This window comes from Erpetoichthys calabaricus, chromosome 10 (genome assembly GCF_900747795.2).
Source record: "Erpetoichthys calabaricus chromosome 10, fErpCal1.3, whole genome shotgun sequence".
Classification (NCBI taxonomy): domain Eukaryota; kingdom Metazoa; phylum Chordata; class Cladistia; order Polypteriformes; family Polypteridae; genus Erpetoichthys; species Erpetoichthys calabaricus.
This window is the reverse complement of record NC_041403.2, coordinates 156,700,137-156,723,766: the sequence shown is the minus strand read 5'-3', so window position 1 is coordinate 156,723,766 and position 23,630 is coordinate 156,700,137. Positions and strand designations below refer to the sequence as shown.

The window sequence follows — 23,630 nt, the reverse complement described above, 5'->3', positions numbered from 1 at the left end:
TGGCTGAGTGCACTGACCTTTTTTCTCACTTTCATGCAGATTGTTCACGGGAAATTCCGCCTGGCACTGATGATGTCACTTCCAGTTCCGGGCCCTTGGACGATGTCACTTCCGGTGAAGAACCCATCATGAGAGAGACTTCCGGTTCCGGCCCTTTTGAAGACATCACGTCTGGGTCCAAACCTATGGAAGAGGACCCTTCTGCTTCCGCTCTCAATGACTTCACTTCCTTTTGTGGCCTTTAAAGCTGCCATATTTGACTAACCAAATCAATTCTGTTTTGGACACTGCTTTGAGCAGTGCTAGCAATTTACCCATTTGCAGCCAGGGAATATTATACGGGTGGCTGCCCCAAACCTTTTGATGACTCTTGTGTCTGCCTTTTGTGACAATGGATATATATACTTGATGCATCCATTAGAAAATATTTAAGGTTGAGCAAGATGAATATTCACTGATCTATGTTGCTACAATTGAAATTGGCTTGCAACTCTAAATTGTGTAAGTTTTAGGCCCCTGATTTAGTAAAGCTTAGTTGGTTTCTGCTAAGAATATTCATCTTTGTAAAATATGTAACTCAATAACTTATTCCGTTGACTCATCGCAGCAAGAGCACAAGCAGTTATCAAGTACCTGTTGGTGTGAAAGTTTGACTAGTCAGCTTTTCTTGCTTTTTCAGAACTTCTCATTTCACTGTTTATATGTGACAAGTTGCTCAGCTGGACGAGACTCTTGTTTTTCTTCTCTAATGTGTTCCTTCTCTCCTCCATCCAGAGTGCTTCATGGATCATAGCAATCTGAGCTGAGCCATCACTCAAGAAGTAAATCTTTCTGCTACAGCAAGTGGCATACAGTATATAACCATACATCAAGCAATGTGTCACTAGGTGACATCACAAATCTGTTGAAACACATTTTTTTTTTCACTGCTACCCTGTTACTGAAAAGGTCTTGACTGACACAGACTGACTCAGTCTTATTAAAAACAAAAATTGCAAATGTAACAGAGTTGTAATTTTGACTCTAAAGGAATATTAAAAATACAGTGGACCCTTGACTTATGAACTCAATTCGTTTGCGAGGGCTGGTTGTAACTCAAGTTGGTTGTAAGTCAAGACTATTTTTCCCATAAGAAATAATGGAAATGCCCTTAATGTGTTCTGAACCACCCACAGCAACACTTACTTAACTTTTTTTAATAGAAAAGGGTTGTATAATGTGCATAATTTACCAAAAACACCAATAATTTTTCGAATGTACTAACCAAAAAGTTGTAAAAAGTGCCTAGCCTACCAGAAACAACAATTTCATACTGTACTCACCATTTAATTTGACGTCTTTGGCTTGCAGGAAGGAAGGAGGAGGAGAATGAAATGGAAGGTGGTTATTGTTTGGAAGGAGCCTCCTTATACAAATCTTTTCTTTGTAAAATTGTCGAAATGGTGGATTTCGACATGCTGTACATATTAGCGAGATCGGTCACATGAACGCCACTCTCATATTTCCACACAATTTCCTTCTTCGTTTCGATTGTGATCGCTTCCTTTACCTTTGTTACCTTCACTTCCTTCCATAGCAATTATCGAAATAAATTATATAAATCACTGCACTGACCGAAATTACGTCCACAAACACATGTATCTGGGCTCTGGCTGACGCTTACAAACACTCTCAGCTGTTTGTTTACAATCGCACAAGCGGATACACGTGACCGCATTCAGGTCGTAACGCAAGATGTTGGTCGTAATTCAAAACAAAAATTTTGGTCGTAAAGCAAGTTGTTCGCATGTCAGGCCGGTCGTACTGTATATCAAGGGTCGACTGTAATATGGTTTTACACAGTTATTAAATCTTTCCATCACACTGGACAATGAACATTTTGCTTCTTGCACATTTTTGGGTGTTTCTCATGGATTTTGGCCTGATTACAAAAATCACTTTTTCATTATCCATCCATCCATTTTCCAACCCGCTGAATCCGAACACAGGGTCACGGGGGTCTGCTGGAGCCAATCCCAGCCAACACAGGGCACAAGGCAGGAACCAATCCCGGGCAGGGTGCCAACCCACCGCAGCTTTTTCAATATTCTTATCACAAATGGCCTATTTAATTTTTTTTGATTTCCTCTCCTATTATTGTTATATTTGGGTGGTGCAGTGGGTAGCACTGCTGCCTTGCAGTTAGGAGACCTGGGTTCGATTCCCGGGTCCTCCCTGTGTGGAGTTTGCATGTTCTCCCCGTGTGGGTTTCCTCCCACAGTCGAAAGACATGCAGGTTAGGTGCATTGGCGTTTTTAAATTGTGCTTGTTGGGTGTGTGTGTGTGCATGCACTGCAGTGGGCTGGCGCCCTGCCCGGGGTTTGTTTCCTGCCTTGCACCCTGTGTTGGCTGGGATTGGCTCCAGCGGACCCCTGTGACCCGGGTTGGATGATGGATGGATGGATTATTGTTATATTTCAGCCGGAGTCCCTCACTTGGCTGGGGTTTGAATCTTTGTTGTACGTCTTCTTTGTTCATTTTTCAATCTTCTGTTTATATTCATTTTACAGTATTTATGTTTATTTGTATTTTTTTTTAATTATGATTCATTTTAATAAAAGCAAATATTCTAATTTAACAAAACCAAAATGCAACCCCCCACCCAAAAGAAAGATAGGGGAGTCAGCCAATAAAGCAAATCTTTGAAGCAGTAAGGAAGGAAGAATGTCCAGTTACCCACTGAAAGTGGGTGGGTTGGGATTCTTCCAGTTAAGTAAGATAAGTTTTCAGGTTAGTAATGAGTTAAAGGCAATTACAATTTGTTTGTCCTTCTCCACTTTAAGCCATCTGGGAGTCCACCAAACACAGCTGTTCATGGGTTAGCAGTGATTGTGACACCAAGACTGTCTGAGAGGCATTCAAAGATTTATGTCCAAAACGATGTTCATTTGGTGCACACCCTGAACGTGTGGCCCAGTGAGGCTGGAGCTCAATTGCAATGTTCGCAGGTTTGATCTTGCCCTGGAAACATTTTTGACGATTTTAAATGAGATAAATGTGATCGAAGGAAGATTTTAAGTGCGCAGAGTTAATTGAGTGTGCTGCGCATATGGAGCTCGAGTGTATTCTGTGCATGGCTGCCTTCCACTCCTTTTTTGAAATGTTAACTGAAAGCTCCTTTTCCCATTGTGCCCTGGGATCTTTGAAAGAAAGGGACTTTAGAATGGTTTTATAAATTATGGAGATGCTATCTGGGATCATTTTTTCTTCTGGAATAGAAATAGGTGGAAGGTGAGGAAATTGGGCAGGGTCCTATTTAGCAAAGCTTCTAGCTTGAAAGCAGTGGAAAAATTGTGTTAATGAGAAGTTAAATTTGAAGCTTAATTACTTGTAGGATGCAAGAGCATTATCAATGTACAAGTCTCTAAATGTTTTAATCCCAGACATTTTTCAAGCATTAAATACTGTGAATGTTTGAGAGGATGGAAAAGAGTGGTTGTCATGTGGAGGTGCAACAGATAACAGCTTCTTTGACTTAAAGTGCTTCCTACATGTGTTCCATATAATGAGTGAATGACGGGCAATTGGATTATTAGTGTATTGACAATTTACTAGAGTACAGAGAAAGGAATATAAAGAATGTGACAGATAGGGGGCGCTGTCGTCCCCTTGAACCCTCAGACAATACGTCAGACACCAGATAAATGTCCAAATTATGAATTTATTTGAATAATACAGTGCACAAAGCACCCTCCTCTCCACAATACTCATATAAATCACCAATACAAAACAATACACAATCCTCCACTCTCCCAGACGCGTTGCCACCCTTCCACCCAGCTCATCTCGTTTGTCTGGGATTTCCCAGAGTCCTTTATAGTCCTTGACCCAGAAGTGCTGCTGAACATCTCAGTCCATGTGATTTCCTAGCACTTCCGGGTCAGATCAAAAGCTCTTCTTTTCATCCAGGGAGCACGTCATTTCCTCTGTCCCTGTGACCAGGACGTACTTCCGGGTTATAGGGCAAATACAAGTCTCTGAGCCTCCCTGCAGCGTCCCCTTGCGGCCCCCATGGTATCCAGCAGGGCTGTGAAGGAAAACTCCAATATCCATGATGTCCTGCTGGAATTCGGGGCACTTCCATGCTGCCATAAGGGCTCCATCTAGCGTCGTGGGGGTATTGGCTGGGATGAACGTCCGGCCATAGTCCACAAGAAATACTGTGATATTTTAATTCTATTGCAGACTAGACTTGTACTGTATAAGTTCATCAAATTGTGTCAATGTCCAAGTCTTTATAGCTTGTATATTTGCCACCCAGTAATAAAACTGAAAGTTAGTTAGTTCAATGCCAGGATATAGTGGGTTAGACAATGGATGGAAGGATAGTTCAATGCCCTCTTCTGCTTTAGGTTGTTGTGGAGTGTCAGAAACTCGACACAGAGTCATGAAAAGGTTTGGGGCAGCCACCTGTATATTTGGTTTCCTGGCTGCAAAGTTGCATCAATTAATACAGCACTGCTGTGCACAAAACAGAACTGAGGGAATAGGAAAAAGGTGCAGGCTTTTAAAGGGGAAGACAGGAAGTGAGATCATAGGGGTCGGGCTCATGAAGGTCTTCAGCCATTGGTTCGAGCCCGGATGTGACATCACAGGGGCCAGAGTCGGCAAGGTCTCCTTCCATAGGCTCGGTCCCGGAAGTGATGTCAAGAGGATCCAGGTGGGATCTCCCGTGAATGGTCTACAGGAAAGGGAGAAAAAGAGTCGGTGCACTCTGCCACATCCCGGTATGCCTCGGAACTGCCCTTACTCAGGCCCTTTAGCTGCCCCCTATGCGCACGTGTGTGACAAGAGTCACCCTTTGGATGTGTGGATATTTTGAATTCCAAATAAATGAGGTTATGATTGAATCTAATTTCCTAAAAAAAGATTTGTTAATGTAAATAGGGATGGTCTGAAATAGAAAAAGAAGCTTGGAAATAATGGTCGTCTTAACCACGTTGATTCTCCCTGCTAATCTGACAATAAGGGTTGACCATGTATTCACGTCTTGTTTAATTTTTTCTATGCAGACAGCAATTTTTTGTTGAAAAAGAGCTTCATATTTACTTGAGGTATTTACCCCTAGATATTTAAACTAATCTGCTAAAATAAATGGGAAGGTGTCCAGTCTATTCAGTGGAAAAAGGAGACTTTTATTTAGATATCTTTTGTAAATCTGCCAAAGCTTTTAGGACTGCTGCCATAGACTTTTGTGGGTCAGTTATATACAATACCATATCATCTGCATATAGTGATATTTTCTGTTCAGGTCCTTCTCTGAAAATCCCCTTGATCTCTGATACATTTTGAGAGGTTTTTTGTATTTGATTTTGCCTATATATCAAGGTGCTATGATTCATTAATTTTGTGGGTGGTGCAACAAGAAGCGGGGCCACTTGCCCATCACTGCCTGGAACCGCTCTCCACCCTGTAAATCTCCCACAGTTCCTGGTGGTTCATTTTGAGTTGTGAGTTCTTTGATTTGTGATTTTCATGCAGTTAGTGATTTACTGGATCTTTGACCTTTCGCTGTGTATTTAGAATATTCTTGGGATTTCATATTGGCACTTTTGCTCACCTTGGATTACCATGCTGGCAAGTCCTTATTGACATTTTATGCTTTACTGTTTAACAGTGCCTTTATAAAACATTCTTTTACTTTATAAACATCCTAGGAGGCCATCTTTGTATCTAGCCGGGATTTTTGATGGGATATCCCCCTCTATTTCCAATGTTTGGGACTTGTGTGTTTTCCATACACTGAGTTCATAACATTTATAAATGCACACTGTCAAACATGTGCGATTGAGAGACAACTAATAGTAGTTCCACACCAGACCAGGGGATGGTGAGGTGCACTGACATTCTTTCCGAATCCCTTGCAGACCATCCTTGGGAAATCCTGTATGTTTCCGGCACCTCTGATGACATCACATCCGGTTTCGGGGCTTCCGATCACGTCACTTCTGGTTTTGGCAAATAAAGCTGCCATCTTTTCCAACAAACATCTGTTTTGGACTGTTTTGAACAATTAAACTTGAGCATCTGTGTTAATCTAAAAGTAGCAGCCCTGCAGCTTAATTACACCCAGTACTGTGAAGGGGCCATTACATTACATTAACAAAAATTGGACACTCTGTGGGCAGGGCAGAAAGGTGTGGCACGTACAGTAAACCCCTTGTTGACCCAACTGAGGTATTTTTGCTTTATCTTCATATAAAACTTCTAACCATCCATCTATCCATTTTCCAACCCGCTGAATCCGAATACAGGGTCACGGGGGTCTGCTGGAGCCAATCCCAGCCAACACAAGGCACAAAGCAGGAACCAGTCCTGGGCAGGGTGCCAACCCACCACACATATAAAACTTGAACTGATGAAAAAATTTGTGGAAAGTGATGAACAAGGAAATTAAAGGATTTCGATACTTAAGACCAACATTTCCACGGATAACTGATGCCAACATTAAGCAAGGCACATTTTTGTTGGTCCACAAATCAGACACACTCATTAAGAAATACTACTGGGGTTGGAGGAAACTGCATGGAATGCAGATGTTGCTAAAAAATTTTCTTAACAACTACAGCATATTGCAAATGTACAAGAGGCAGTTCTGTAGATGGAAACTCCTAGATGATGAGAGGGGTCAGAGGAGAATGGAGAGACGGGTTTGATGTGACGTTGTAACTCAGATAACCACTCTGTACAACTGTGGTGAGCAGAGAAGCATCTCAGAATGTGCAACATGTCGAACCTTGACACGGATGGGCTACAACAGCAGAAGACCATGTTGGGTTCCACTCCTGTCAGCTAAGAAAAGGAAGCTGAAAGTGCATTGGGAACTGGCTCACATAAACTGGACAGCTGAAAAAGGAAGCCTGGTGTGTGGAATCTCGATTTCTGTTGAGGGACACAGATGGTACATTATGAATTTGCACTAACAGCATGAATCCATGCATCCAACCTGCTTTGTGTCGATAGTCCAGACTGCTGCTGCTAGTGGTGTAATGCTGTGAGGAATATTTTCTAGGCACACTTTGTGCCCATTAATACCAATCAATCATCACTTGAATGCCATGGCCTGTTTGAGTGTTGTTGCTGACCATGTGCATCCCTCCATGGCCACAATTTACCCATCTACTAATGGCTACTTCAAGCCTGATAATGCACCATGTCACAAAACAAAAGATATTTCATACAAGTTTTATGAAGATGACAATAATTTCAGTGTTCTTCAGTGGCTTTCCCAGTCACCGGATCTGAATCCAGTAGAACACCCTTGGAATGTGGTAGAACATGAGGTTCACAGCATGAATGTGCAGCTGACAGATCTGCAGAAATTACCTGATACAATCAAGACAATCTCTAAGGAATGTTTCCAACATCTTGTGGAAAGCGTGCCATGAAGAATTGGTGCTTTGTTGTGAGCAAAGGGAGGCCCAAATCCAAGATTTAGTGCATTGGTATGAAGGATTTCCTCAAGTGGGTACATATCAGATGATTGTGAAAGCTCTTCATTAAACTTGTTTACAATTGTGGGAATTAAGCCTTTCAAAGAATACAGGTCAGGTCAGGTCAAGTTGGGGAACATGCAGTAGTACAGCACGTTACCACACCCACCACATGACAAAACAGCTCAGGGTCCTGGTTGGCAACCCCCCATGCAGACCAGTCCAGTCCTGCACCTCTGGAAATGACCATCGTCCTCACAGGTGGCGCAGTGGTAGTGCTGCTGCTTTGCAGTAAGGAGACTGTGGAAGATTGTGGGTTCGCTTCCCGGTTCCTCCCTGTGTGGATAGCGCTTTGAGTACTGAGAAAAGCGCTGTATAAATGTAATGAAGTATAAGTAGTAAGTATCTATCTGTAGCAGCCAAGTGTTATGTGGGCATCCCCTTTGCCTGGTCCAGCCACTCAGGTCCTCAACAATGATCACCCACATGGCCGTAGAGCTGTAACTGATGATCCCTCACAATGCAAGTAATGTGCCTCAATCGGGACTCTGTGAGCAACACAAAGTCAAACCAGCGGCACCCAACGTCCAGTCTTCGTCTCAGGTCACTGGATAGCGTCCATGTCTCGCAACCATATAGCAAAACAGGAAGCACCAGGACTCTAAAGACTTGGACCTTTGTCCTTTCACAGATATCGGGAGCGCCACACACCCTTTTCCAGAATCCCCATGACCCCCGAATGCTCTCCCAATCCATCTACTGATTTCAAAGGAAGAGTCACCAGAGACATGAATGTCACTGCCGAGGTAAGTAAACCTCTCGACGAGGTCGACACTCTCTCCGCAAACAGACACACTGCTGATGGCTGTGCCCAAGAGGTTTTTATCAGGACACAGCTGCCTCCCAAATCAATAAACCCCCCATATGCAAGGCTGTTTGCTTTTCTCAATGTTTCTCTATCAGTTGTCTCAATGCAAAGATGGCATCAGTTGTTCCTCTCTCTGGCATAAAACCAAACTGCTCCTCCCTGTACCCCTTGTCAAAAAGCCTTCTCTCTTTAATCCTTTCCCAAATTTTTATTGTTTGTGACATTAACTTTATCCTTCTATAGTTTCTGCAACCCTGAATATCACCTTTCTTCATATAAATGGGTATAATACACTCCTCTTGTATTCTCTCCTGTTCAGAGATCTTCTGCATTAGATCCCTTTTCTTCTAAACTTTTCCAGTCTTCTGCTTGTATTTCGTCTGGTCCTGTTGCCTTTCCATTTTTCATTCTTTTCAGTGCCTCCTTCACTTCCTCCCTCCATTTTCTGGGTACTCGCCCTTCATTTGGGACTCCTTCCCCAAATTTTACCCTTGGATTTTCTTCATTCAACAGCTTTTCAAAGTACCCCTTCCATGTAAACTTTACATTCACCACAGGTAAATTAATGGAAGCAATTATTAAGGAGTACCTGTGGCAGGGAGTGAAATTATTAGTGAACATGAGTTCAGAATAGGAAGGCAGTGTTTTACTAACTTTTCTTTGAGGAATCAAATAAAGGATGATGCCAATAATATTATTTATCCGGACTTTCAGAAGGCTTTTAACAAGGTGTCACATGAACAGTTAGTGATCAAACTAAACAAAAGGGAATTCAGGGCACGGCATGTAGGTGGGTACAAAATCGGCTCAAACACTGGAAGCAAAGGATTATGGTGGGGAGAGCTTTATCAGAATTAGGAAATGTTGAAATTCGTGTACAACAGGAGTGAGGGCTGGCACCACTGCTCCTTTTAATTTGCATAAATGATCTGGACAAGAATATAATCAATATGTGAGTTTAGTTTGCAGATGATACCAGACTGTAGAATCCGCTAAATTGTTACACAGAGATTTGTGGAGGATGAAATTAAATGTAAAGTATTTCACTCAGAAAGTAAAAATGTTAGATTTGAATACGCAGTGGGATATCTAAAACTTGAATGTACACCTCATCAGGTTACAGTTTCCTCTAGATTTATGTTCTTCTCCCTTGTCCACGTGATTTCGTCTGGGTTGGAAAACATCTTTGCCTGGGTAGAGCTCCCATCTTCCACAAATCTGCAATTATATTGGCATCATGGTAGGACAATACTTTACATTACATTCATTTAGTAACTACCATTACCTATATTTGCAAAACTGGACTGTGTTGTTAGTGTATCATTAATCATTTTGTGCTAAGCATTTTGTTGGATTTTTATTGTATCTGTGTTTGGTTAAATATTTAATATCACCATCTAGGTTTTGTGTGACTTTCTGTGATCACAATATTTGTTCAATTGTCTTTGTTTCATTATTTATTCAATATATTCTTTTATTTTCGATTGAACTGCCGCTTATGTGTCTCTAATTGTGAGTATGTGAGCCGAGTCAAGGCTGGGTGTGTTCCTGGAGTCTCCCAAATAAAATAAATAAATTACTATTTTAGGATAGTGAGAATCTGAGTACCTCATGGCTGCTGAAACACACATAGGCTGGAACATTAAAAAAAATCTAAAAAAGAGTAATAAGTTATAAATGCATAAAATATAAAATATAGTACAGTAATCCCTCACTTATCGCGGGAGATAGGTTCCAAGGCCGACCGCAATAACTGAATTTCCGCGAAGTAGGGACACTATATTTATTTAATTATTTAACGTGTATTTGGACGTTTTTAAACCCTCCCTGTATTGTTTACAACCCACCGTTTACTCTATTAATAACAGGGACAACTGCTAAGCAATATGAAATCGGTAGATAAGTTTACACTTACTGTATAGCGAAGTACACGTAGCAGCTTGTAGGCGGTCATGACGTCGTCGACCTTGTTGCAAAGATCCCTAAAGCAGATTCCATCCAGACTACTGCCTTATCACGTCCACTTGCATCTCGTTTTGCACCCTGGTTAAAGGACACTGTGGCCATAGATCTTATATGCTTTTCCTCCTTTTTAAATAAAAAGAATCGATGTCCTGCAGCGGTGTAGCTGTTCCCTTCCTTCAACATATCCAAAACTTTTACCTTTTCTGCAATCATTTGCATCTTCTGTTGGTGCTTGGACACGGCCCCTGAAGCATTAGCACGATAATGCTGAATGAGTGAGATGAGACTTCCTGGTTAATGCAACACTCCGTCGCTGAGCCAATCAGCAGCACACAGGAACTTAACTGCGTGCTCTGATTGGGTAGCTTCTCAGCCATCCGCCAATAGCATCTCTTGTATGAAATCAACTGGGCAAAAGAACTGAGGAAGCAAGTAAAAAGACCCATTGTCCGCAGAAATCCGCGAAGCAGCGAAAAATCCGCGTTATGAATTTAGATATGCTTACATATAAAATCCGCAAAGTCGTGAATCCGCGAAAAGTGAACCACGAAGTAGCAAGGGATTACTGTAATCATTTTTATCATTTACTAAATCCCGGGGGAATTCGTCCGGGGGGGATTTGGCTTTTTACAGAAGCTCTTTAGATAGATAGATAGATAGATAGATAGATAGATAGATAGATAGATAGATAGATAGATAGATAGATAGATAGATAGATAGATAGATAGATAGATAGATAGATAGATAGATAGGCACACACCAGAATAATTAAAAAGGGAAGAAAATTAAAAGAAAAGAAAATTTCTGACTCGGCAGTCACAGTCACAGTGAGGCAATATACAGGCGTATTGCTGTTGGTATGAAGCGTTTTGCTTACACACTGCTGCTGAATGATTTGTTGGCTGAAAGTCCTCAGTGTTGGTGTCTCATAGAGAGGATGTGCAGCTTTGTTCATAATGGCACTCAGTTTGTTTTTCATTCTCTCCTTTGCTATGACCTCCAGAGGGTCTGGAGTGTACCCCATAACTGAGTCTGCCCTTTTAATTAATTTATTAATTTGGTGGGCTTCTCCTGAAATGATGTTACCAGGCCATCACACCACAGCGTAGAAAATCACATTGTCAACACAGATATTTAGAAGATGTGAAGGATGTCACTACCCATTGTAAAGGAACACAATCTCCTGGGAAAAAAGAGCCTGCTCTGCCCTTTCTTATATAGTTCATCTGTGTCAAAAATCCAGTCCAACCTGCCAGCAACCCTCTTGCCAGTCTAAAAATCTGTTTTACTGCATTTCTTGTAGTACATGTCCAGATATTTACCTTGGTGAAACAGATAGCAGAATATTTCAGAGAACTCAAACCATTAAAATCAAAGACCTCACAAAGCTCATTGTAGGCCACTTTACATCCCTCGATCACAGCCACACTGATCTGTCTGTTTGTGTTCTTTCACAGGATTTCGAAGACTCCTTTCAAAGAAAAACAGAAAAAGCTAAGCTCATCCTCACCCTTTGGCCAAAACATTTCTCCAGTCTCAAACACTCTTTTTAATTTCTCCCTTCATATTCCTTAATGGCAGCACCACCCATCTGTAATTATTTAGACAGGAATAGGCACGGGTATGATTGTGGATTATTTGAAACAGGCAGAAGCTTCATGTTGAGTCAAAGACTGAGTGAAAATTTCCATAAATAAGTACGGATGGGTTCCCATGAGTTTTTAACATAACACTACGAGTTGCGTCACCAGCCCCATTCCACCTCAGTCCAGCTTGTTCAAGGGGTCTGTTACCTAGCAAGTTATATGGCAGACATGAATAAAGATGCAACATTTACATATAAAAAATGAGCTCGTCACCTTGAATTGCTGAGAGAAGTTCCTCAAACGTCACATTCACATTAAGTTCAAATCACTACACGGGCTTCCTGTAGCCGCACGTTTCAAGTTCAAATCCTTGCCTACAGAGTGGTCAGCAGGTCTGCACCTACTCATATGGAGACACTTGTGAGCTCCTCTGCTCCTTCTCGACCACTCAGGTCTGCTGATGAGCGGCGTCTGTGTGATATCAAATCCAAGTCCAGACTCTTTTCATGCATAGCTCCTCTGTCTGGTGGAACAAGCTGCCCACCTGCATTCAAAGCTCCGACTCTCTCAATGTGTTTAAGAAACGTTTAAAGACATTATGAATTTTTGCCTGACTGGTATGGGCTGTTAGGTTTTGCAAATCTGGAACTTTCAACCCGCTTGCATTTTGTTCTGTGCTCTTCACTTGGGATGATCAGTTTTGTACTCTTGTCCCCAAACTTTACCCAGACTGATGCAACTCGGTTATGTTGACCTGTTTGGATAAAAGTGACTGCTAAGCGAATAAATGAAATTGTAAATGCAAATTACAGGGAGAATAGTGATGTCCTGAACCCAACTGTGAAATTATTATCAAATAAAATAAAAAAATTTTTTTTTTTAAATAATTAGGCCATTCTTTTAGTAACAATCAATTTTAAACCTAATGACCGCTACACAATGTGAGCACCAGCTTGTGTTAGCATGTATGGCACAACAGACATATGCCTCTTTGGATAAAAGCCAGTTTGGTCTTTGCAAAGGCTTTAGAGAGAAAATTGGATTTGCACCCCATGCCGCTTGGCCTAGTTATGAGGCATCATTTGGCTGCCACTCGCCGTACTTTGCTCTCCCCCTTTATTATTCAGATGTTTCTGTTCACGGTTTCCTCTTGGCTTCTGCCTGCGCTGTTCTTTAACGGTATCCTGCCGCCTACAACATTTCCAGCCAGGCGAGCTGCACAATTTCCTAACCCTGAGGAACGGGGTAACTTGTGGCCATCGTGTACCTGCGTGCACTGCCAAAAACCAGCGGAGGGAGTCAATTAGGGAAGCACCGCTTGCTCGCTCGCTCGCCGACGGGGCGACGCATGATAGAGTGACAGCCTCCGGCTGGCCGGTGCTCACCATCGCCGGCTTGGGCAGTAAGCAATGAATCTTCTTGTGAGTCACAACATCTTACATACGGCCAGAGCGCTGGAGCACGGTAAGGGATGACCCTCCATGCATTTCAGTGCCAAGCCATAGTATAAAGAGTCCATCAAATGACGTGACCCCTGTGGCATGCTCGGTGGAGCGATGGACAGGTTTCCCCCCCTCCCTACCCCGCCCGCCTCTTCTTAGTCTATAATTTTAGGCTGTTGCGTCTTATGAAAGATGTGAGCGTCTACATCACTCTGCCTCTAATTGTATCCTTCAGCTTATACTTGAAATATTCATCTGTTTATTAGGATTCAGGAAAGGCATACTCATCTCTAGGACAAATGTGTGAGCTCTGCATCCATTTTTTTTTGATGTTTTTTTTTATCCTGTTTATTTAGCCAGGGTGTAGTTTGTCCCAGCAGGTAAGTCCTGCACCTTCCAACCGAGGGGAGAAGAAGAAATAATAAAAGAGCCTGTTGGCATCCCTTTCATAATGAATCATTAAGTCGACCACAGCCAGCATGTAAAAGCATTTCAGAGGGCCGTGACGTCACAGTGTGGGGGCAGGGATGAGGGGGAGATGTACGCCGTGCCGGCGCTCTGGCATTTAATCAGCTTGCTGGGATCCTCATCATTTTTCATCTGCTCTAAACCCCCCCATCTCTCTCTCTCTCTCTCTCTCTCTCTCTCTCTCTCTCTCGCTCTCTCTCTCTCTCTCTCTCTCGCTCTCTCGCTCGCTTTCCGTTCACATTCAAAGGGCAGCACTGCTCGTAGCATCTGTGAGGAGCTAAAGATTCCCATCTTTCCCGACTGCATCATGCTGCATTTGGCAGGATTAGGAACAACCTTATTTGACGGCATCATCTATAACGATGGAGACAATCGTGTGGCCCCGTGAGACACAGTCTGTGAAGGCTGCACACTAAAACAACTACAATACAGGGAGACACCTAGCTAGTCCTTACCTCTCATCTCACACTCATTCCACTGGATTGCTTGTCCTCCTTGTGAGTCGGGACATTTTCTCCGTGAACAGAAGCACTCTTGTGGATTAAGAAAAGAAAAGGAAAAAAAAAAGGATTAAGAACAAAAGGGAAAAAAAAAAGAGAGACAGCATCTTTATAAAAACAGTTGGGTTTCTTTTCCTTCTCAGGGGCTCTCCCAGAATTAGGGTGAGGGGTTTGGCTTTTTCATTTTTCCCCTTTCATGTGTAGAGTTCGATCAGCATGTCCTGCATTGTGATCTTGTCAGAGATTCTTACGATGAGCACTGCTACAAGGATGGCTGCAACATGGCTTTGTGCTCTCGGAATTTTTACCACTCAGTAGACTCGAGCAGCCATCGAATTTGGTTTGGAATTACAATTGCTGCTGATTATTTGGAAAGAGCAAGCAGGAATGGACAATTACTCGAGCCTTCAGTGTAAGTACAGCCGGAGCTTTTATTTTGTGTCATCCAGTGTGGCTGAATGTAACTGACATTGCACCTCAGTGCTTTAAAAGGAGCACAATGAGTAAAATGAAAATGAAATAGCTACATCTGTAGACAGCAGCAGAGCCACCGTTTATGAAACACTGTCTTGATGATGATGATGATAATGATGATAATGATGATGATGATTATTGTTTCATTTCCAAGATCACAGCTTTACAGTAAGGGCAGCAAAAAGTGACACTTAGCAGTTGAGAAGTAAAAATTAGTCAGCCCTGGAGAAATGTCAGGTTAGCTGGAAATGTGGCTTTAACCACTTTATTCGTATTCATTATGAACTATGGCAGTGATTTTGGCTTCAGAGTTCTAGGATCAGCACTGGGAAGTCTGCTCTACCTTTAGATAATAAAGTAAAAAGAGTGGAATCAATGTAAAAAAAATGATCACGAATAGGCTGTGTGCAAGGGAAAAAAGCTTTAGAGCATAATGGATGGAAGGTTATACTGTGAAATGATATATAGCATCTGTAAAAGTGGGCTCAGCAACGGGTAGATGGATGAATGGATGGATGTGTGGGTGGGTGGAAGGATAAGCTTTCAGTATACCTGTGCATATACTGGGTATGTAAGTGCACTTAGGAAATGAATGGAGAGAAATATACATGAAAAGAAGTGATGACCAATGAAGATATATTTATAATCTATACAAACTGAATCAGAAAATGGAAAGGCAGAGGTTATAGTTGGCAGTGTGTGTATATCTACTTTTAATATGTAGATAGATAGATAGATAGATAGATAGATAGATAGATAGATAGATAGATAGATAGATAGATAGATAGATAGATAGATAGATAGATAGATAGATTTTTATGTATGTGTGTGTGCGTGTGCACATATGAGAATACAAAACAACTAATAATTCAGTTGAGATATATATATATGTATAGTATATATTCAGTATTTACAGTATATGTACAAATAAATACAAAAACACAAAGACACACACACACATAGAAATAGTATATATAAATATATATATATATATATATATATATATATATATATATATATATATATATACAAGTATATATATGTATACTTGTTTCTATCTATCTATCTATCTATCTATCTCTCTATCTATCTATCTATCTATCTATCTATCTCTCTATCTATCTATCTATCTCTCTATCTATACAAACCCCATAGCCCTCCTTTGTATATTGTATAAATAGTCTGCAGTGAATTCAGAGAATTACTAAAAGTTTTTATATGTAAATATGTATATATGTATGTACATATATTTCTATATATTACATATTATATATATATATAGATTATATATGAAGAAAGTAAACAAAATGTACAGAAATATAAAAGAATGCAATTATTTATATAAATATTTATATTTATAAATAATTGAATTTAGAAAATGGGAGAATGGACAGTCAGATTAAGGTATAAATTAAGGTATACATATCGGGCTAATAAAAAGTAGCTTTACCTGTATAAATCCATAAATCTACATATATGTCCATTCATCCATTTTCTAACCCACTTTTTCATTTAGGGGCTACAGGGAATCACAACACCATAGGAGTTGAGGTGGGAAACAACCCTAGATGTAACACCAATGTAACAGAGGGCATACTCACTTATATGGGTCAATTAAGTCACCAATTTGAAAAAGACAAATTTCTTTGGAATGTAGGAGGTAATTTGGAGTATTAACAGGAAAACCCACATGGACATGGGCAGAACACGTAATATGCACAGACAGTACCTATATAGTGTATACAGACCACTTTATATATTTCTCTCTCGCTCTCTCTTTATATATAAATATATATATATATATATATTTATATCTACATTAGTATTAATATATGCATACTATTATATATATATATATATATATATATATATATATATATATATATATATATATATATATATATATATATATATATAATATATAAGTATGTATATATGTATGGTGGCAGTTTGGTGTTTATATAAAGTGATCTACTTTATGTACAGTTATGATGCTCCATTCAAGGTTAGTTTTTATCTCACGCCCAGTACTACCAGAATAAAATCTGACAACTGTGACCCTAAATTGGATTAAATAGGTTTGTGAAAATTATGTTATAATGTATTTCATGTATAAAACTATACATCTAAGTATAAATATTCTCTCACATTAAAGGGTAACTAAATAATTAGTATTACCAGGTTTTTGAGGATAGATAGATAGATAGATAGATAGATAGATAGATAGATAGATAGATAGATAGATAGATAGATAGATAGATAGATAGATAGATAGATAGATAGATAGATAGATAGATAGATAGATAGATTCTTTTGGCTAGGATAAATTACATAATATGTGTGCGTGTGCACAGAATAAAATGAAGAAAACCTTTCGCAAGCAGCCATATCTCTCCATTCGATGTTTGAAGTTCAGAAGTCCTATAAACAGAGCAGTTGCAAAGAGCAAAATTGAACTATATATGCTGTATGCCACAGCTGGACGTGCCTACTGTTCATGTAGGCATCATTAGCAGCTTTCTGTCTTGCCCTCCGAGAATGCCGCCTATGGTCTTTTGCAGCGATGCTTCCTGCATCACAATGCTCCACTAATGCATTAGGTGGTATCTGACCTACTTAGTTTCTACAGTATACCCGCCTCCTCTCCATGCCATCTTTAAACAGTGGTGCGGTGCAGGTGTACAATTCTTTCATTTTTGCACATTTTAGTCACACATAAATGTGACAGAGAGTCCATTTTCTGCCTAATGATACTATTCTGTACTAGAGGTTGTGCTTTTATAACCTGCATTATAATCATTTGTCAGAATCTGATAAGCAATTTGCAGACCTTTTTTGGTGAATTTTAAAGGCATTTTGGAAATCTGACTGAAATATTTTAAAGTGCTTATTGTGTTCAGCTTGGCACACAAAAAAATGTATGGTTTGGCAAAAACAACAGAAATATTAATGCTGGCTTTTTCAGCTTGGCATACACACCCGGTAAGCAAGGCTGTAATTAGCAGAATGTGTTCTTTGTTTTCTTGGTTTTTTTTTCTTATTTATGGTGCCATTCTGATTTCAAATGAATTTTAGTTATTAATTTAAAGCCAGTGGCTCACCCTACCCCGTCACTTTGAAGATTTTGCATGTTCTCTCTGTCTCATGCTGGTGAGGTTAACTGGCCGCTCTAAAGTGTGGCCGGGTAAGTGTGCCCATCAGGGGGCTTTGTGAAGCACTCAGCTCAACTCCTGTTTTCCAGATGATGCCCACAGCGTTGCCTGTGTGAACTAGAAAGGGCTGAAAAAATGGACAGATGGATGGATTTTAGTGTCATAAGAAAAACTGAAAATATATAACATATTATAAAAACAATTAATGACATACTTATGAATTAAGTACAGTTGGTACTTGTGTACAAATAGCCAATAAGAAAAAACAGCACTATTATGGTGAGGGCGTCAGGAAAAAAGGAAAGAGAAGGAAGAGACTGGCACCCTTTCCAGGACTAACTCCCACCTTGCATAATATGCTGCCAAGCTCCCCCCCACACACACACCCCCAATGATTTGGCTTGACCAGTTTTAAGAAGGTTGTACTGTATATCATGAAAGCTGACCTAAAGCCTCCAAAACGCCAAAGGATTGAACACAATGAATTATAAATTGTTGTGCATAAGGTGTGAAGTGAAACAACTAGAAAAGTATCTAATGCTCCCTGTGGATCAGGACTTACAAGATTAAAGTCTGATGAAGATGTTTGGGTTGGAATGGTGTTCCTTTAGCTCAGTGTCAATGTGTTTTTATGACTTTTCATATTTTTGGTCCTTTGCAGAGCAACATAGAAAAAGCTAGCCAGATAATTTGTCCCCATATATACACTGTATTTCCCCATGGAAACTGCTTATTCAATTTCAAGTTTTCCAGGTGTAAATTGATTGAATGATTAACCTTATTAGAGAATACTGAGTATTAGTATCAGTATTAGAGAATACTGTCGATTTACAGAGCAACCTATAAGTAGCTAAACACATGACATTTTAAGTGTTTTGGCTACAACCAAGTGATGTTATGGAATTTCTTATCCGTATGCTGATTTTTTGCACTGGTCAAAGACAACCAATGACTTCAATGATATATGAACACAGAATGGGCACCAAAGCACTGGTCAGACTCGGCGGTTACAGCTGCCACCTCCAGTCTCCCAGCAGAAGAGAATAGATTTGACATAAAGTGGAAGCTCCTTGAGTCAATCAAGAAGCAGTGGGGCTTCCATCCTGGAAGCAATTAGACTTTTCTCTTTTATATTCCTCAAATGATTTCATGGTGCGCCCAGACTGCTTTCTCTCTTCTTCTTGTCCTCCACTTTTTGATGACAAAGTCTTAGCATTAATAATCTGCCCTGCAGGTAACTGAAACTGAAAAGCTCTCCATTTTGTGTTTGGATTTCAGGTAGCATGGCGCATGGTGGTGCAGTGGTTAGAGCTGGGAGAATACAATCTGACAGAAGTTATATACATTTTTCCATGTCTGTCTTTTTCAGTTGTTCTGACTGTCCTCTATCGTCCCCAAGAGGTGTGTGTTAAATTAATTGATACAAATTCTGGATTTTTTTAAATTATTATGTCTACTGCTATTATATTGAGGTTTAACTCACCTGTGCCAAGTCAAAGATCTACTAACACCCATTTTCAGATCATCTTGCAAATACAACCCCAAATAGAATTACTGCAAGTTAACCATTACTACTCTTAGATAGATAGTGTAATAGACGGCTGGCAGCTCAACCTTGCTGGCATGCCCAAAGAATGGAAGGATTGGGGAAGGCAGCTACTTTGGGACACTTCCTCCCCCAGGACACTAGATGGCGATTTTCCTGCAGCATAGAGGTGATTCCTGAAGGGCACCATGGGATATGCAGTTTGGCTTCACAGCCCTGCTTGGTACCATGGGTGCCACCAGGAGATGCTGCAGGGAGACGGGGATTTTTGCTTCCCATAGAGCCCAGAAGTACTCCCAAGTCACGGGGACGGAATCCCCAAAGTATTTCCGGGCTGAAGAAAACTCAATCCCTCCATTTGACCTGGAAGAGCTGGCAGGTCATGTGGGAGGAAGAACAGAAGCACTTCCGGGTCATGGACTATATAAAGGACTGCTGTGAACCCAGCAAGCGAGCCAGAGTTGGGAGGTAGTTGACAGAGCTTGCTGGGAGGTGTGTAGGAGAGAATTGTTTTATTTATTGTGTACTTATTTTTGTAATTATTATTACTACTTGCTCGTGTATGGTGGTTGGGGTGCTTAGAGGCACTATTACAGAAAAGGAACAAATTAAAGAACCTTTTTGTTCTTTTGCCTGGTGTCCTGGGCATTTGTCTGTCGCGTTAGAGGAGCAACAGCGCCCTCTAGTGTCACAATTATAGACAGATAGATATGAAAAGCTCTACATAATAGATAGGTAGCATAGAGGATGGATCGAACAAGTCTATGGTCTGTCCAGCATTCTGTTTCTTGAATCCCTCGTGTGATCAAGACATCCTGGAGATCATGCTCACAGACAAGGATATAGTCCAGGAGGTGTCAGCAAGGTCAGTTCTTTGGATCAGGGTTTCTGCCTGTGGCCTTTTCAGAAGAAGGATTCTTCATCAGAGAGATGAGTCTTGCTGAGGGTGCAGATGTCCACCGTGTAATGGTGGAGCACTGAGGCTATAAGGACTGTTCTCCATGGTGTTCGGTCAGTAGTGGTCAAACATGCCAAATGTAAGGATGAAAGATTTTGAGATTTTTCAAACATATGTAGAGGGGTGACTCGTCAGGTGTGGTTGGCTGTTTAGGTTTGTGTAGGAAACATTTTATTGTCCCAACCCTGCCAGGGGTAGGCAGTGTTATCCTTGAAAGAGGCTTCCTAGTCACACCAGCAGGACACAGACAAGGCACTTTCTCCTCTTAATCGTTATCACCCCAAAGTTATATGTTATTAGGTTCCATACTAAGAACTTACACCATCACCCAATGGTAGCTCACTCTGTCTCTTGCTGATCACTTGAGGACTTTGATACCGGAAAAAAAGATGGGGTAGGTGGATAGAAGTAAGAGCCTGCGCAAAGGAGTTGTTGATATCGGTACTAGTGAGGGAGCACAATCCTCAATCACATCACTTCACTTACTGTCAGGGATCCATGTGGCTAGCCACATGTAGAGCGATGAGGAAGGCAGGAAGTTGAATCACTTTAGATGGACCCTTGGTGAGATGGGGGGGGGGGTGATGGTTTGAGTCAGACTTAGTCAGGACCTCACCTCTGACTTTGTCGCCATGGGTGGCCATACCAGGGAGTACACAACTGCCGACGGCATCTCTCAGGGGATCATTGATCATGCAAACCACTCCATACATAGATAGATAGATAGATAGATAGATAGATAGATAGATAGATAGATAGATAGATAGATAGATAGATAGATAGATAGATAGATAGATAGATATTAAAACAGGATAGATAGACAGATACACACTCAAATTACAAAAAATAAAGAAAATTTCTCACTTGGCTGAAAAGTGCAGTTACACACAGAGGCACTGTACAGGTGTATTGCCATAGGTACGTATGTAGGAGTCCCAGTAGTGTTTCTTGACACACTTCTTCTTAATAATTTGTTGGCTGAAAGTACTTAATAATAAGACTGTTATTGAGAGGGGGTGCTGCATTGTTCAAGATTCAAGATTCAAGAGTTTTATTCGTCACACACACACTTATACAGGTATAATGTGCAGTGTGTGATGGAAACAAGGGCATCAGTGAGCCCAAACCCTGACAAATAAAGGGTGGAGTATTAACCAAACTCTGTAACATGTTGCGAAATGTACAAAAAACACAGGTTTCTCTCTTCACAATTCCTCTCTTTATCACAATTCTCTCACCACCACACTGCCTTCCTCCAGTCGAGTGTTGCCTCTCTTCCTCCCAGCTCCGACTTGCCTGGATAAGGTAGTGTGGTCCCTTTTATTACAGACCCGGGAGTACTTCCGGTGCCATGCCAATTGCCCGATGGAAGCACTTCTTTGTCACACGGAAGTCCTTTATAAGAGGGAGCTTGTCTCCCTGTAGCGTCCTCTTGTGGCACCCAGTGATTTCTATGCTTCCCACTGGGCATCAACATCTGGTGCTGCTACCATCTAGTGTGCTGGAGGCATTAAAAACCCCCAGCGATATCTTTTCTATTTAATGAGCTGTCTGTCCATCCTTTCCGGTCCTTCCTTCCAGGTCTGCTCCCATTTTCGTTCCCGGCCAGGATACTTATCTGCTTATTAGGAGTCTCCCATCTGGGTAAGGAACCATCCCCTCTCCTGGCCGGGATGCCCGTTCAGGTCATTTGACATCTACAGGTGCAAAAAGTTAGCCCACTCCAAGATTGTGCAAAACAAAAGCAAACACACAAGAGAGAAGATAATAAAATTAACTATATTAAATGAAATACATTAAATTAACTAAACTAAACTAAGTTAAACTAGATTAAAATAAAGTTGAAATCTGAAACAGTAAAATGGGTAAAGTGGCTGTGCAACAAGTTAAAGGGAGTGTGCAATAAATTTTAAGATCGAATGTCTGTTGGCATGTCAGAGTTCAGGATCCTAATGGCTTGAGGGTCAAAGCTCCCCTTGCATCTCTCAGTGTTTGCCATTCGTCTGCGCAGCCTGTTGCCTGAGTTGAGCAGGCTGAACAGCCTGTTGCTTGGGTGGGTAGAGTCCTTTATAATATTTATGACAGGCCTCAGTTCTGTCTTCATTCCCGGGTCCACTACTACCTCCAGCAGGTCCAGAGTGCATCCCATAACTGAGATTGCGTTCCTAACTATCTTGTTGATCCAGTTGTCCTCTCTTGAAGCCCACAGAATCAAGCAGCCCAACAAACTAAACAGCAGAAAGTCACACTGGCCATCACAGAGTTACAGAATATGTAAAAGATGTCAGTGCCCACATTAATGGAGTGCAATCTCCTAAACCAAAAAGAGTCTGCTCTTCTTTTTGTTATATACAGTGATCCCTCCTCGATCGCGAGGGGTTGTGTTCCAGAACCCCCTGTGAAAGGTGAAAATCCGCGAAGTAAAAAACATATGTTTATATGGTTATTTTTATATTGTCACGCTTGGGTCACAGATTTGCGCAGAAACACAGGAGGTTGTAGAGAGACAGGAACGTTATTCAAACACTTCAAACAAACATTTGTCTCTTTTTCAAAAGTTTAAACTGTGCTCCATGACAAGACAGAGATGACAGTTCTGTCTCACAATTAAAAGAATGCAAACATATCTTCCTCTTCAAAGGAGTGCGCGTCAGGAGCAGAGAATGTCAGAGAGAGAGAAAAGCAAACAATCAAAAATTGATAGGTGCTGTTCAGGCTTTTAAGTATGTGAAGGACCGTGTGGGAAGCATATTGCATGACAAAGCAGCTGCAAGTAAGCCCAGCAAGAAAGGGAGCAATGTGAAGGTAGTCTTTCAGCATTTTTTAGAGGAGCATTTGTATCCTCTAGGGGCGTGAACAGCCCCCCTGCTCACAATATATTTCAGGAGTTTTATTTAATACATAATACGTGCTCTGATTGGGTAGCTTCTCAGCCATCCGCCAATAGCGTTCCTTGTATGAAATCAACTGGGCAAACCAACTGAGGAAGCATGTATCAGAAATTAAAAGACCCATTATCTGCAGAAACCAGGGAAAAATCCGCGATATATATTTAGATATGCTTACATATAAAATCTGCGATAGAGTGATGCCGCGAAAGTCGAAGCGCGATATAGCGAGGGATTACTGTAGTTCCACTATGTTACAAGACCCAGTCCAGCTTGTCATTAATGTGGACCCCCACCAAATACTTGTACAA

At 41.0% G+C, this 23,630-nt stretch overlaps 1 protein-coding gene across 4 annotated transcripts in view; it reads left to right on the top strand.

Moving 5' to 3' along the window:
• The first annotated feature begins 13,995 nt into the window (after positions 1-13,995).
• The window catches only part of lrrc7 (leucine rich repeat containing 7), a 542,484-nt gene continuing 532,849 nt past the window's right edge, over positions 13,996-23,630 (top strand). For all 4 annotated transcript variants that reach the window (XM_051932508.1, XM_051932506.1, XM_051932505.1 and 1 more), the window contains exon 1: positions 13,996-14,713. The gene's annotated coding sequence lies outside the window, so the exon portion shown is untranslated. The remainder of the gene's footprint in view (positions 14,714-23,630) is intronic.